The sequence below is a fragment of the Littorina saxatilis genome, unplaced genomic scaffold (genome assembly GCF_037325665.1).
Source record: "Littorina saxatilis isolate snail1 unplaced genomic scaffold, US_GU_Lsax_2.0 scaffold_1817, whole genome shotgun sequence".
In the NCBI taxonomy this organism is placed as follows: Eukaryota; Metazoa; Mollusca; class Gastropoda; order Littorinimorpha; family Littorinidae; genus Littorina; species Littorina saxatilis.
The window spans coordinates 1-14,945 of record NW_027126644.1 but is presented as its reverse complement, the minus strand read 5'-3'; the positions used below and the strand labels follow the sequence as shown (position 1 = coordinate 14,945).

Genomic DNA, 14,945 nt, shown 5'->3' with positions numbered 1-14,945 from the left:
AAGTGCCACGGGTTTCTTCATGATCTTTTTGTCTTTCGTTTTAAGATTCCAGGAATTTGTGCGTTCAATTTTTAGGGGTACTTGTGTTGGACAGACAGACAGACAGACAGACACGCACGAACACACTCACGCACGATCGAACGAACGCACGCGCGCGCACGCACGCACGCAAGCACACGCAGGCACGCACACGCACACGCACACACACACACACACACACACACACACACAAACACACACACGCACGCACGCACGCACGCACGCACGCACTAAACACATTCCCTGTCTGTCTGTCTGCCTGTCTGTCTGTCTGCCTGTCTGTTTGTCTGCCTGTCTGTTTGTCTGTCTGGGTTTTCGGCTAGCCAAGCCTTACTTGTCTCGGTGATAACTTATCACTTGTTTTTAGTGTTGATCCTTTATTTTCAGTGATAGATTGACTAAATGTTTTAATATCGCTTCACACGACTAACTTTTGTTTTTCTCGTACATTTTCATTCCATCCTTTTTTTTGTTCGGGGTTCCAGGGTTTGTGTCGTGCTTTTGTTTGTCGTTTATGTCTGGTCTGCTGTTTTTGTCTTCACTATACAGGCTTACATTTCAAGTAGAAATTGCTTATTTTTTTGCGAGTTTTCCTTGTTTTTGTAAAAACACATTTCGTTTCCTATGTTTACAAATGTGCTTTATGTGGATACAAAAAATCAAGAAAGGTTTGTTCATGTAACTTTTAATTATAGTCAACACGAAATATTTACAAGTACGTTGACGTCTTTGTAGTGCATGGACATACACGATGGACAGTTTTGCTTCTTGTGTCATGGCCGCTTGTTGAACAAATTGTGCGTGTGTAAAACTTCTTTCGCTTTTTGCTTGTTGCTACTGTTTACACCTTTTTCTGTTGTTTTTTCTTCTGTGTTTTATTTCAATGTTGTTATTTTCTTCTTTCTGTTTTCTATATTACTTCGCCTGTTGATTCTCTAGTTTTCTGCAGAATGGCGACTTGTTGCCAATGCGTCAGAAAATATCACTGTTGTTGCCTTTGAAATTTTTCTTCCATACAGTTTCTTTTTTCATTGTGTTGATCCATTTATTTACCGACACGGTTGGCCTAGTGGTAAGGCGTCCGCCCCGTGATCGGGAGGTCGTGGGTTCGAACCCCGGCCGGGTCAAACCTAAGACTTTAAAATTGGCAATCTAGTGGCTGCTCCGCCTGGCGTCTGGCATTATGGGGTTAGTGCTAGGACAGGTTGGTCCGGTGTCAGAATAATGTGACTGGGTGAGACATGAAGCCTGTGCTGCGACTTCTGTCTTGTGTGTGGCGCACGTTATATGTCAAAGCAGCACCGCCCTGATATGGCCCTTCGTGGTCGGCTGGGCGTTAAGCAAACAAACAAACAAAACAAAAAATCCATTTATTTAGACTTCAGGGCATGTGGGGAATCCAATGCTTTGCTTCTTCAAATCAAGTCAAATCAAATCAAATCAAATGTATTATCTCACATTGAGAAATTGCCATGGTGGTGCATGTAACATAATGACAAACGTAATACAACATTAGTATCTCATTTAAATAAATGTACTAAGTAATACTAGCGGGAGTATTCTGAACTAAATACCTCTCTGCTCATACAAACACTCTCGCTGTTGAGAAAATATGTACAGAAAATATTATTATGTAAAAGAGTCATACACAAAAATCCCATTCAATTCCTATCAAAAATCACAAACTACACTCTAAATTTTATAACACTTTGAGAACACTGAAAGTGTTTATGGTGAACACTTAAAGTGTTAGGGTGAACACATTTTTACACTTTTGGAACACAGAAAGTGTTCTCAATGTGTTATCCTGAAGCATCTTCTGCTACCTGAACACTTTTGGAACACATGGTAAACACTTTTTTGCACAGTGGAACACCAGGTGAACACACGTGTTCAACAAGTGTTCCACAAGTGTTCCACTTCATGCTCCGAATAAAATAATACATTAAAAATATTTGGGCCATGAGCAGATTCGAACCCGAGACCTTCGCCTTGCCAGGTCAGCGCTCTACCGATTGAGCTACCGAGACTAGTCGGGAACTAGCGTCGCTTAGAGTATATAATTTTTATACCCCCTAGACCGCTGCGGGACGTTTTTTTGTTTTTGTTTTTAATCGTGTTGTGCTTATATTTTTTCATCAAACATTTATTTCATCTGAGACATCTAATAAGCGGTAAGTATTAGCATTTTTATTTTTACAATTTAATAATGTTACTAATTGTCCCATCATGCTTCAGCTGGACCAAAAAAGAACGTTGACACTTTTAGATCTGTGGACCTGTCTGCGTTGTCGCTGCGTTGATTTGGCTCAGGATTTCCGATTGTTATCTGTAAGTTGCTTGCTGAGATTTTGTATTAATTCATCTAAGCTTAGTCACTCGTATTTTTGTTGTAACATGTTCCTGTTACTTGTATCTGTGGACGTTTGAAGACAATTTCTCTAATTTTGCTGTCGCAACGGTTTCAGCTGATCAGTGGACCTTTTACATTAGTTCTGCGTTGGTAAATAAACTCTATTTCAATTTGATGTTGATTTTTTATTCTGGTTGATGTGCTTGGTTTTGTGTTATTGTTATACTTGTATGTCCAGGGGTTCCTTATAATTATAATGGTGGTCCAGTGAACGATACCTTCCGCCTGTGGTCAGAGCAATACATTTGCAGATTTTCGGATTCTTCTTCTTCCTTTGCGGTTAGATCATAAATGTACGATCTGCACGCTAGATAAAGTGAAGCGGTAGGCTAAAAACAGCATACATTAATGAACAACATTCATCATAATAGTGGCCAGGTTGTTTGATTTCACAGATCTATCACACTTTCAGGGAACTGGGAAGCCGTTTGAGCTGATGTGCCCATGTGGCGAATCGATGTGGGCGTAACCTGCGCACATTTCTTCTGAATTGCACTGAGGATGAACAGGAGGCACTGACGGCAACCCAGACGTGTTTACCAAGGTACGCATGTCCTGCATTTGCATATAGTGTGTAGTTTTGCAGAGAAATATTGACTTTCAAATTGATCTGATAAGTTTTGTTTGTTTGTTTGCTTAACGCCCAGCCGACTACGAAGGGCCATATCAGGGCGGTGCTGCTTTGACATTTAACGTGCGCCACACACAAGACAGAAGTCGCAGCACAGGCTTCATGTCTCACCTAGTCACATTATTCTGACACCGGACCAACCAGTCTTAGCACTAACCCCATAATGCCAGACGCCAGGCGGAGCAGCCACTAGATTGCCAATTTTAAAGTTTTAGGTATGACCCGGCCGGGGTTCGAAGCCACGACCTCCCGATCACCGGGCGGACGCTTTACCACTAGGCCAATTGTGCCGGCGGTTGCGGAATCATTGATTATACTATTTGCTGAAATACTCTGTTTCAAAATTAATATCTCCGTGCAAAACACACCAGACAGTCGCCAAACTCATATGTGGACACACACACACTCACACACATACACACACACACACACACACACACACACACACACACACACACACACACACACACACACACACACACAGCCAGCCCCCTCTCCTTCCACATTTGACAGAAATCTAAATGTTGATACACAGTTTCACAATAAACACAAGTATGAGAATCAGAACACTTGTCAGTGTTGCTACGATGTGGAACTTCAGTAAAATAGTGTTTGATTTCTTAACATGCATCTTGTGTGTGCAGAAACCATGCTGCTTGGCTGAGGCAGTTCACTTTCTGGAGATGGAGCTAACAGTAATGCGACGAAACCTTGTGGATGCACTTCATGTAAGTTTAAGCTTTCTGTGGGATACAGCGCAGTTACATTTTGAGAATGCTGCCTTATTTTGCAGTCTTCTCCTTAAAAGGTGGAAAAAATATACATATTTTTAAGTTCAGTGAGTGCTGAGGCCTGCAATGATAAAATGTTTTCCTGAACTAAGTCTACTCAGAATTTCCATTCGTTATGGTAGAGTAGTGCCGTAAACACTGAGGCCAGCTTTAGTCAAAGCATGGCCAACAGACAACACGCTGCTGATCCGCTTGGATCTGCCATTGCCGCTAACAGTGTATGCAGGGTGCATTCAATATGACACCCTTTTCTTTTGAAAATATTCTCATCGGAGTTTATGATTGGTTTTGACAGTGATCGCTGGCCTCCAATGGTCGCTGACAAGGTGTTTTCCTTCGGTTCACGTAGGTTTAGCTTGAGATCACGTGAGTTAAAAGCGATCCGTTTGTAAGTTTTGGTTAGTTTGATCTAAATAATGAAATATTTTAGAAAATTATGATAGAAATTAGATTGCATTTTATATTAAAGAATGCATTCCATATCATAGAACACATTCTATATTTATAGAATGCATTCTATAAAATAGAAAACATTGTATAATATAGAATGCATTCAATCATACTTGTCATTTGCCCAGAAATGTATTCTATTATAGAATGCATTCTATAACGTCCAACAATGCATTCTTATGATAGAATGCATTCTTATGATAGAATGCATTCCATAAAGCGCCACAAAACTTCTACAGGCCAGCTCGGTATGGTCCCTGCTTCGAAAGCAGATCTACAAACACCCTCAGTCTCACACACAGCTCTCTCTTTCTCTCTGTCTCTGTCTCTCTCTCTCTGTCTCTCTGTCTCTCTCTCTGTCTCTCTCTCTGTCTCTCTCTGTCTCTGTCTGTCTGTCTGTCTGTCTGTCTCTCTCTCTCTCTCTCTCTCTCTCTCTCTCTCTCTCTCTCTCTCTCTCTCTCTCTCTCTCTCTCTCTCTCTCTCTCTCTCTCTCTCTCTCTGTGTGTGTGTGTGTGTGTGTGTGTAGTTCTGCTTTTCTTTGCGGGGCTGGCCTGTTGTAGTTTCGGGACATTATGCATATAAATTATAATGCATTTCAGGACGTTAAAGAACGCATTCTATCATAAAAAGCATTTTGGTATTTTGTGTAAATAGAATGCATTTTATCATAGAAGGCAGTTCGGGACATTATAGAATGCATTCTATAATATAGAATACATTACATAATAAATGATTTCCTTATAATTCATTATTTAGATCAAACCAACAAAACTTAGGTAGTTTCTTTACAAACGGATTACTAGAGGGTGCATTCAATATGACACCCTTTTCTTTTAACTAAAACTCATCGGAGTTCACGATTAATTGCGACAGTGATCTTTGGCTTCCAGTGATTGTTGACAAGGTGTTTTCCCTGGGTTCACATAGGTTAAGAACGAGTTAAGGAAAACAGGCGTGCTCAAGGCCTCGCCACATTAGCAGTACGGTTTACTGCTTACCTTATAATTATAAACAATTTGTAGACTGCCATTTTCCAGAGTGGCCACGCGCTAATGAAATCCTTGCGAAAGACCTATTTTAATTCTACTTTTTGTTCTTAGGGACAGACTCCTGCTTCAAGAGGGATTACTTTTTACATTCAGTCGTGTGTGCATGTGCGTGCATGCGAGTGTCATTGTGTGTTGGGAAGGTGAGAGCGAATTGGACGTGATGTATTTGTTCTCTGTTATGTGACCTATGCCCGTTCTGGAATAAAAAAAAGTTTACCTGTAACTGCGATTGTTGGAGATCTGCTGACAGCAAGAAGAAGTCCACTATTAGTTAAGATTTACACTTCAGTGTTATCAATTAAGTACAAACGTTTAACACAAACCTGTTAAGAGTTGGAAATGCATCATGTTCTAAAACTCACTTTTATTTCGAACAGGATGTTCCGGACAGCGAGTTGAAAACTAAACCAAAGACCAAGGGCCTGGAATCCTCCCAACTCTGAAGGGTGTTTTTGTTATCGGACTTTCGCGTGTGAACTTTCAAGATGGGGTTTACCAGAGCTCCGTTCATATTATTTAATAGCAACATATACCGAGCAACAAAAGAAACGCGAAAAAATTCTGCAATGTTTGATTGACAAAATCTCGAACAATTATGGAGTTAGAATTATCAAACCACAACATTTTGATGAAGGCATGTTTGACACAGCTGTTGCGTGAGTATTTTGATGCTGCGATTGTTTCAACACACGGGACAAAACGAATTTTTGGAGGTCTCGCTCAGTCAGCCTTCATCGCGTTCTCTGGCCACTGATCGGACACTGGTTGCTTCTAGTGATGTTCCTGGTATTGTCAGCGGCTGAATTGAATCGATGTCGAAGACGTTGTGGAAGGAAATTGCGATCTTGTCTTATTGGGGTAATGCGAAAAAATCTACCGCGTTGCATAACTGCAGTGCTTCCAATGTCACCAGAACATTGCAGAAGGTGATAAACTGTTGACACATGCACGTTTAAAGCACATGCCAGCGCTTCTGGATCACCCCCAGCTTTAAATCGACCTGGCATTTTGGTGGTGTCAATCTTGGCATCCTGGCTGTTTCAAAAGTGAGACTGGCAGCAAGCGTGCCATGGTCTCTTTTGGTTGCTAATGCATTAGTGAACACATCTCACACATCAGATTTCTCCTGCTCTACTTGCACGTGCTGCGAGCGCGCATTATGTGTTTTACGATAAACCTGCTTGTCCCGTGTGTTAAAACAGTCACAGCATCAAAATAATCACACAAAAGCAAGGTCAAACATGCCTTCATTAAACTTTTGTAGTTTAATAATTCTAACTCTATAACTGATGAAGATTTTGTCAATCAAACAATGACGAATTTTGTTGCTCGGTATATTATGTGTTCAACAATTCCTACCCCAGACCCGTTTGTTCTGCGACTGCTGCAGACATTTCTTTTTGACAATTAAAAATGCTTCTTTGCTCACAAAATTTGATTTTAATGTCTTTCTGAATTGTATGACAGTGCAGGATGAAAGTGTTCCAAAAGTGTTCTAAAAGTGTTCCAAAAGTGTTCCAAAAGTGTTCTAAAAGTGTTCTAAAAGTGTTCCAAAAGTGTTCCAAAAGTGTTCTAAAAGTGTTCTAAAAGTGTTCCAAAAGTGTTCTAAAAGTGTTCCAAAAGTGTTCTAAAAGTGTTCCAAAAGTGTTCCAAAAGTGTTCTAAAAGTGTTGACCTGAACACTTTTATGTGTTCAGAAGTGGTTACAGCAGGGTGAACACTTAAAAGTGTTCAGATGTGAACACTTTTGGAACACTTTTGGAACACTTTTGGAACACTTTTGGAACACTTTTTTGTGTATAGAACACTTTTTGTGTTCCAAAAGTGTTCCAAAAGTGTTCTACTAAAAGGGTGTTCAGAAGTGGTTACAGAAAGGGTGTTCAGGAGTGGAACACTTTTGTTTAGAGTGTACATGGAACATCTATCTATCTATATATATATACGACTTGTGTCTGTGTGTGTGTCTGTGTGTCTGTGTATCTGTGTATTTGTGTATTTGTGTATTCGCCATGCACGGCCAAAGTTCTCGATGGATCTGTTTCAAATTTGGTGGGCTTATTCAGAGAGACCCCGGACACAACCTCATCGATGAGATATTTCAACACGTGCTCTCAGCGCGCAGCGCTGAACCGATTTTGGTTCCACCTCAGCTATTTTGGTTCCACCTCAGCTACCCGGGCCCCCATACCGACACACCATAGCCGCTACACCACATCACAACGCCAAAGTTCTCGGTGGATCTTTTTCAAATTTGGACACCGTATTCAGCTACACCCCGGACACAATATCATCGATGAGATATTTCAACACGTGCTCTGATTTTGGTTTTTGTGTTCATTTCACCATTATAAGTAACTCTTCCTTATCTTCTCCAGTGTTTGGCGTTTATCTCCCTTCCTTCGTGTGGCTTTCCCGTTTGTAAGTTACTATTACTATTTTTAGAATGTCACTGCGCTGTCCACTGCGCTGTCCACAACGCTTCCCTTGCACCCGTAAGTTGTTCTTACTGTCAAAGTGAAAAGGTCGAATCAATTTATAGCCACGCGAAAAATACACTCTCACCTATCTCTATATATTTATAGATACAGATATGCATATATATATACGGCTTCTCTGTGTGTGTGTGTGTGTTTGTGTGTGTGTGTGTGGGCAAAAACCTGTGTATTGTAGAGTTCTGTTTGTGATGTGGTCTAGCGGCTTTTGTCTGTCTGTATGTTCTGGCATGTGAGAAGCCACAGCAGATAATATAGGGCTAAGAAATAAGCTCTAAAATTCTCAATCCCGTTTGACAGGACTTCGCCTTCAAAGGTGATTGTGGTGAACCGCCACGCTGTCTGTCTCTGTCTCGCGCCGTTCACCCCAAATTCCCGTTTCTGAGTTACTATTTTTAGAATGTCACTGCGCTGTCCAGAACGCTTCCCTTGCACCCGTAAGTTGTTCTTACTGTCAAAGTGCAAAGGTCGAATCAATTTATAGCCACGCGAAAAATACACTCTCATCTATCTCTATATATTTATAGATATAGATATACATATTTATATATACGGCTTCTCTATGTGTGTGTTTGTGTGTGTGTGTGTGGGCAAAAACCTGTGGATTGTAGAGTTCTGTTTGTGATGGGGTCTAGCGGCTTTTGTCTGTCTGTATGTTCTGGCATTTGAGAAGCCACAACAGATAATATAGGGCTAAGAAATAAGCTCTAAAATTCTCAATCCCGTTTGACAGGACTTCGCCTGCAGAGGTGATTGTGATGAACCGCCACGCTGTCTGTCTCTGTCTCGCGATTCACCCCGGCGAAGCCGGGTATTCCTCTAGTATATATATATACGACTTGTGTGTGTGTGTGTGTGTGTGTGTGTGTGTGTGTGTGTGTGTGTGTGTGTGTGTGTGTTCGGGATGCACGGCCAAAGTTCTCGATAGATCTGCTTCAAACTGATTTGGTGAGCATATTCAGGTAGACCCCGGACACAACCTGGTCGATGAGAATTTTCAACACGTGCTCTCAGCGCGCGGCACTGAACCGATTTTGGTTTTTCTGTCAGTCATCTTCCCAGATCCATTCCCAGTAACTCTTCCTTATCTTCTCCAGTGTTTTGCGTTTATCTCCCTTCCTTCTTGTGGCGTCAATCCATATTCCCGTTACTATTTTTAGAAGGTCACTGTCCACAACGCTCAATCCATATTCCCGTTACTATTTTTAGAAGTTTTCCTTCGTGTGGCGTCAATCGCGTAGGGTGCGCCACTCACCCGGCGAAGCCGACGTACGGTGCGCCACTCACCCGGCAAAGCCGGGTATTCGGCTCTACTTCTTCCCGGCGAAGCCGACTACCCGGCGAAGCCGGCTACCCGGCGAAGCGGGTATTCATCTAGTAAGAAATACACCGTTAAGATGTAAAAGATTCATTAGGATCACTAGGTTATTCTTAGGTCTGAAAGCACTGAAAGTGTATTGGCCGCTACTGACAGAAATACTGCGATTGTTTCTTTGTTGTGTGTTGACATTGCTACTGTCTGCTTTGGTTGTCTCAAGTCTTTTGAGATGATGTCTGTTTTGTGCAATGGATGGATGGATAGATTGTGTGTGTGTGTGTGTGTGTGTGTGTGTGTGTGTGTGTGTGTGTGTGTGTGTGTGTGTGTGTGCGTTCGTGCGTTCGTGCGAGGGTGTGTGCGTGCGTGCGTCTGTCTCTGTCTACCTTTCCGTCTGTCTGCATGCCTCTCTGTTTATCCTTTGCTGCTCCTCTTTTCACATCTCAGCCATCCACCCCCCCCCCCCCCCCCTCATACGTTCTTTTTATGTATCTGCTTTTTTCGCGTGTATTTCACTTTCTCCTCTCGCCAACAACAATGCACAGTATCCTGTAATGACTGTATCTTATTACCGCGCTCCTGTCCTTTCTTTCTTCCATGTTTTGCTAACTTGTACCCCCTCCCCAACACCCTCCACCTTACTCCCCCCTCCCCCTCCCCCCTCTGCGACTTTCTCTGCCCCTCTCGTTCATTGTATCCTCTCCACCCCACCCATATGCCTAGAACTATTCCCTCCACCGTACGTAGCGTGCATGCGTTCGTCTTGAAGTGGAAACAGGCATGCACCGTGGTGACCTGACCTAGCCTACTAAGCGTAGGGGAGATGCTCGGGCATTTTTTGTTCTGTTCTTTGTGATGTATTAGAGATGTTTGTGGTAATGGGTGCATGTGTTTGTGTGTACGTGTATTTGATATGTGAGGTCCCCCTGCACGACCTGACCTTGCCAGAGAGGACAACTCCCGATGCAAAACTTTGGGGAACTGTGGAAGATCTGCGCCGAACTTGCGAGTTCATATGATCAGCAGGCCTAAGATTTATAAGGGACACAACCGTCGAACGCTGAAGAAGAAGAAGATAATTATGTGAGTTATAAAAACAAGTCGCGACAAGCGCGAGATATCAAATCATGTAGGTAATCTGTGGTACAGAACTGAAACAAAAAGATCGACATTCTCTCTCTCTCTCTCTCTCTGGTTCTGTGACAGCGCGGTCAAATAGTTTATTTCATTTCTGGAAACTGGTGGCTTTCAATCAGAAGTGTGCTTGTAACATGATGCAGAATCGCACCCACTACACTCCAAGACAACGGCGGAAAACAATGTAATATGTCCATTGATGACAACTGAAAGGTTGAAAGCTGGTGACACGATCTAAGAGAGCTGTTCATCAGATGTTAGACAAACAAACTAGGCAAAAGCGACTCAGTCCCCCTGATCCCCAAATCGATCTTTAAGCGGATAGTTGGAGTTGAGGACGATCAGGACATGTGTTCAATACCTTCTTCCTCGTGAAGATCATGATATAAAAAAAACAAGTCGCGTAAGGCGAAAATACAACATTTAGTCAAGCTGTCGAACTGAACGCAATGCAATTTTTCAGCAAGACCGTATACTCGTAGCATCGTCAGTCCACCACTCGTGGCAAAGGCAGTGAAATTGACAAGAAGAGCGGTGTAGTAGCTGCGCTGAGAAGGATAGCACGCTTTTCTGTACCTCTCTTCGTTTTAACTTTCTGAGCGTGTTTTTAATCCAAACATATCATATTTATATGTTTTTGGAATCAGGAAATGATGAAGAATAAGATGAACGTAAATTTGAATCGTTTTATAAAAAAATAATTTTTTTACAATTTTCAGATTTTTAATGACCAAAGTCATTAATTAATTTTTAAGCCATCAAGCTGAAATGCTATACAGAAGTCCGGCCTTCGTCGAAGATTACTTGACCAAAATTTCAACCAATTTGGTTGAAAAATGAGAGCGTGACAGTGCCGCCTCAACTTTCACGAAAAGCCGGATATGACGTCATCAAAGACATTTATCCAAAAAAAAGAAAAAAACGTTCGGGGATATCAATCCCAGGAACTCTCATGGAAAATTTCATAAAGATCGGTCCAATAGTTTGGTCTGAATCGCTCTACACACACGCACGCACGCACGCACACACACACATACACCACGACCCTCGTTTCGATTCCCCCTCTATGTTAAAACATTTAGTCAAAACTTGACTAAATGTAAAAAGACAAATCCGTCCAGGCATATCAAGGGATAAGAACACTTGCGCAGTTGCACACACACACGCGCGCGCACGCACGCACGCACGCACGCATACACGCACGCACGCACGCACGCACGCACGCACGCACACACACACACACACACACACACACACGCACGCACACACACACACACACACACACACACACACACACATACACTAGCGCGCGCGCAGACACACATGCCTCATCCTAGCTGCTTCCTGTACGAAATTGACACCTGTACATAATAATTATATTCTGCAGCTATGCTCGCTTCAAACAAAACGTTTGTCCAGCGTTGGGTATTTCAAAAGCCTGGGGACTGCATGAAGCGCAGTGACCTCGCTAGGAATTATCAACCCCGTACATACATTATTATCCTACATACGTGAGAGAGACACCCGTGAGATAATAATCGTTCAAATCACACGTGTGTATATCATGTAAATGAGGTCATGTCAAGCAAGTCTGGCAGGGACCTGTTTTTCCACTGCTTATGATGCCAAAGTCACCGAGACAAACGTAATTATAGAAGAACAAAAATTGCGCTCGCTAATTACCCTCGATGAATCTTTAGAACTAACACGTCACGCCACACTTTCAGAGTGACGTTTCTTTGCTTTGACGTAATAGATTGCACGAGGCTTTAGAAGAGATCGAGGTTCCAAAACAAGCGTCTTCAATTTAGCTGCCTCGAATGCAGGACATTTTCAGTAAAATACACGTAAGTACAGTATGTAGGATAAACAGAATACTACATGGCTTGCTGTGTCGTACCAGATTTACACTCGTTGCTTTTTCAAATAGTGAACAGCTCGCTTTCGCTCGCAGTTCAATATTTAAAAAAACAACTCGTGTAAATCTGGTACGACACAGCAAGCCATGTAGTATTCTCTATTTATACAAGGGCGAAGTCTGGCTCTCATATGCACCAGTCACCAGTCAACAACACTTTGAGTGTTTCATAGTTGGAAGGAAGAAACCGGTCAAACAAAATACCAACCGGTGTGTGGAACTTGTTGCTGATGTAATTTTCAGTATTTTAAAAACTGTTTCAGTAAACTACTAGAACTGAATTTCTGGTCAACGTGATCCTCGATCTTGTAGTGTCTGTGTGTGTGTGAGTGTGTGTCTGTGTGCATGTGTATGTGTCGAAACAAAGAGAGAGAGAGAGCGAGAGAGAGCGAGAGAGAGAAACAGAGAGAGAGAGAGAGAGAGAGAGAGAGAGAGAGAGAGAGAGAGAGAGAGAGAGAGAGAGAGAGAGAGAGAGAGAGAGAGAGAGAGAGAGAGAGAGAGATAAAAAAAACCCGTATCCGAAAGCCACAGAGCGAGAAAATTGAGCCATGCGAGAAAGAAGAGCGTCCAATCTGGGAACAGCTGAAGAGCAGTGGATGTAATTGTGACTGGCAGGCTAGGTCACTGTTGGTCTCCTATGACATGTTCAGTGGCAGCCTCCGCACAGAAGGGCGCTAATCAGTTCTTACTTCGCGGAAACTAGTACAGCTGACCTGAAAGGTTCACTGTTGTCACTTTTTGCACATTAGCTCATGCGAAGCTTGGTAGATGTCATAATAGTTTTGTATCAAAAGAGGGAGAAATTTGACTAAGTAACTGAGTAACTAGCTGACCAACTAACAAAGTAACTGGGTATAACTAGCTAACTAACTAGTGAGTTTTTTAGAAATCATTTCAAGTTGTCTGTAAACTGACTTGAGCAGAGAGAGAGAGAGAGAGAGAGAGAGAGAGAGAGAGAGAGAGAGAGAGAGAGAGAGAGAGAGAGAGAGAGAGAGAGAGAGAGAGGGACGGACGGACGGACGGACGGACATACAGTCAGACAGACAGACAGACAGACAGAGAAACAAACAAAGATAGAGAGAGAGCGCGCGTGAGAGAGACAGAGAGGCAGAGAGAGACAGAGACTTCAACCCTTGTATCCCAAACCACCCATCTTTAATCTTCAACGAGCATTATTTTGACAACAAGTGAATAACAGAGAGGAACACGAACAGAGAGAAAAAGATGTGCTTCTTAGAAGAAAAAGGAAAAACAGAAAATGAGAAAGATCAAGAAAAGAAAAAATATGTGAGATTTATGGAGACGATTTGTGCCAGGTTTGAAATGAAATCACGGATTGGAAAGAAGTTGACTGCATGGCCAGGAGAAGGGATAAGGGGTCGGGAAGAGGGGGGGGGGGGGGTGTGTGTGGAGGTCGTGGGCTATTATTTGCGTATGAGGGGTTGTGCAGAGATCGTTTAATGGTATTGTTTGCTTTTCTTTAAAAATATTATTTATCAACCTCTCTATTTTCTTATTCATCTGTCATTACTTTTTGTAAGATTTATATATTTCCTTTAAAAAGTCGTTATTCTCTCTGGGTTTTCCCCAAAATTTCTTTATGCGTTGATTTCTTGTGCAGAAGTCAAAGAATGATGCACGAATTATTTATTGGTGTCTCCTTTTTTGTGTGAAAATCAATTTTTTAGCCGCAAAAATTAGATTCCCGAATTCAGATTTGGAATAATTGCAGCAGATCTTATCATCTTCATATCTCATAAAAACAATTATTTTAACTCGGATTCAAAATGATTCACAAAAATGTTCTTAGGAAAAATCATTTTCAATCGTTGGCGACGGAGAAAGATTCCACAGAGTGTGAACTTTCTCTCGAAGCGGCGCACAGAATAGGAGTCACACAAATGTTGCGTGATGAGTTTTGATCCCGTGTCAAGTCCGGGTCCCCTTCCAGATTAATTTCAATTTGTGACCACTTTCTATTTTTCCGTCTGACAAATGAAATGGGAGGGATGGGGGTGAGGTGGAGAGACCACGCCTTTAGCAATATTTCTGTATGTGTCTCTGTTTCTGTATCTTTCTTTACACCCCCGGTATAGGGGTGTGTATAGGATTCGGTCGATGTGTTTGTTTGTTTGTTTGTTTGTGTGTTTGTGTTCGCATATAGATCTCAAGAATGAACGGACCGATCGTCACCAAACTTGGTGAACAGGTTCTATACATTCCTGAGACGGTCCTTACAAAAATTGGGACCAGTCAAACACACGGTTAGGGAGTTATTGGTGGATTAAGATTCTACAAGGACTTATAGAGGGACATATTAATGGTCAAAGGGAAATAACCTTCTCAGTTGGTGGCAGTGAGAATGGTAAGGACGGGGGTGTTTTTCCTACCTCGGAGGAATTTCTTGTTTTCTCTCCTTTTCCCGTCGGTCCCGAATAGCCAGATAGGTCGAAGGGACACGACAAACAACCAACAATTCTTCCTTTCCCTCGTTCTCCCTCTATTTCTCTCTCTTTCTCTCTCTCCACCCTCTCTCTGTGTGTCTCTCTGTCTGTCTGTCTCTGTCTCTCTCTGTCTGTCTGTCTCTGTCTGTCTGTCTGTCTGTCTCTGTCTGTCTGTCACTGTCTCACTGTCTCTCTCTCTGTCTGTCTGTCTGTCTGTCTGTCTGTCTGTCTCTGTCTCACTGTCTCTCTCTTTCTCTCTCTCTCTCC

The 14,945-nt window shown here is 42.3% G+C and overlaps 1 long non-coding RNA gene across 1 annotated transcript; it reads left to right on the top strand.

Annotated features, from left to right (window-relative positions):
• The first annotated feature begins 2,152 nt into the window (after positions 1–2,152).
• LOC138955144 (uncharacterized) lies at positions 2,153–6,626 on the top strand. The gene is made up of 4 exons (XR_011452122.1): positions 2,153–2,370; positions 2,865–2,996; positions 3,728–3,811; positions 5,751–6,626. It is a non-coding gene; the product is annotated as an uncharacterized lncRNA (long non-coding RNA).
• Positions 6,627–14,945: the final 8,319 nt, after the last annotated feature.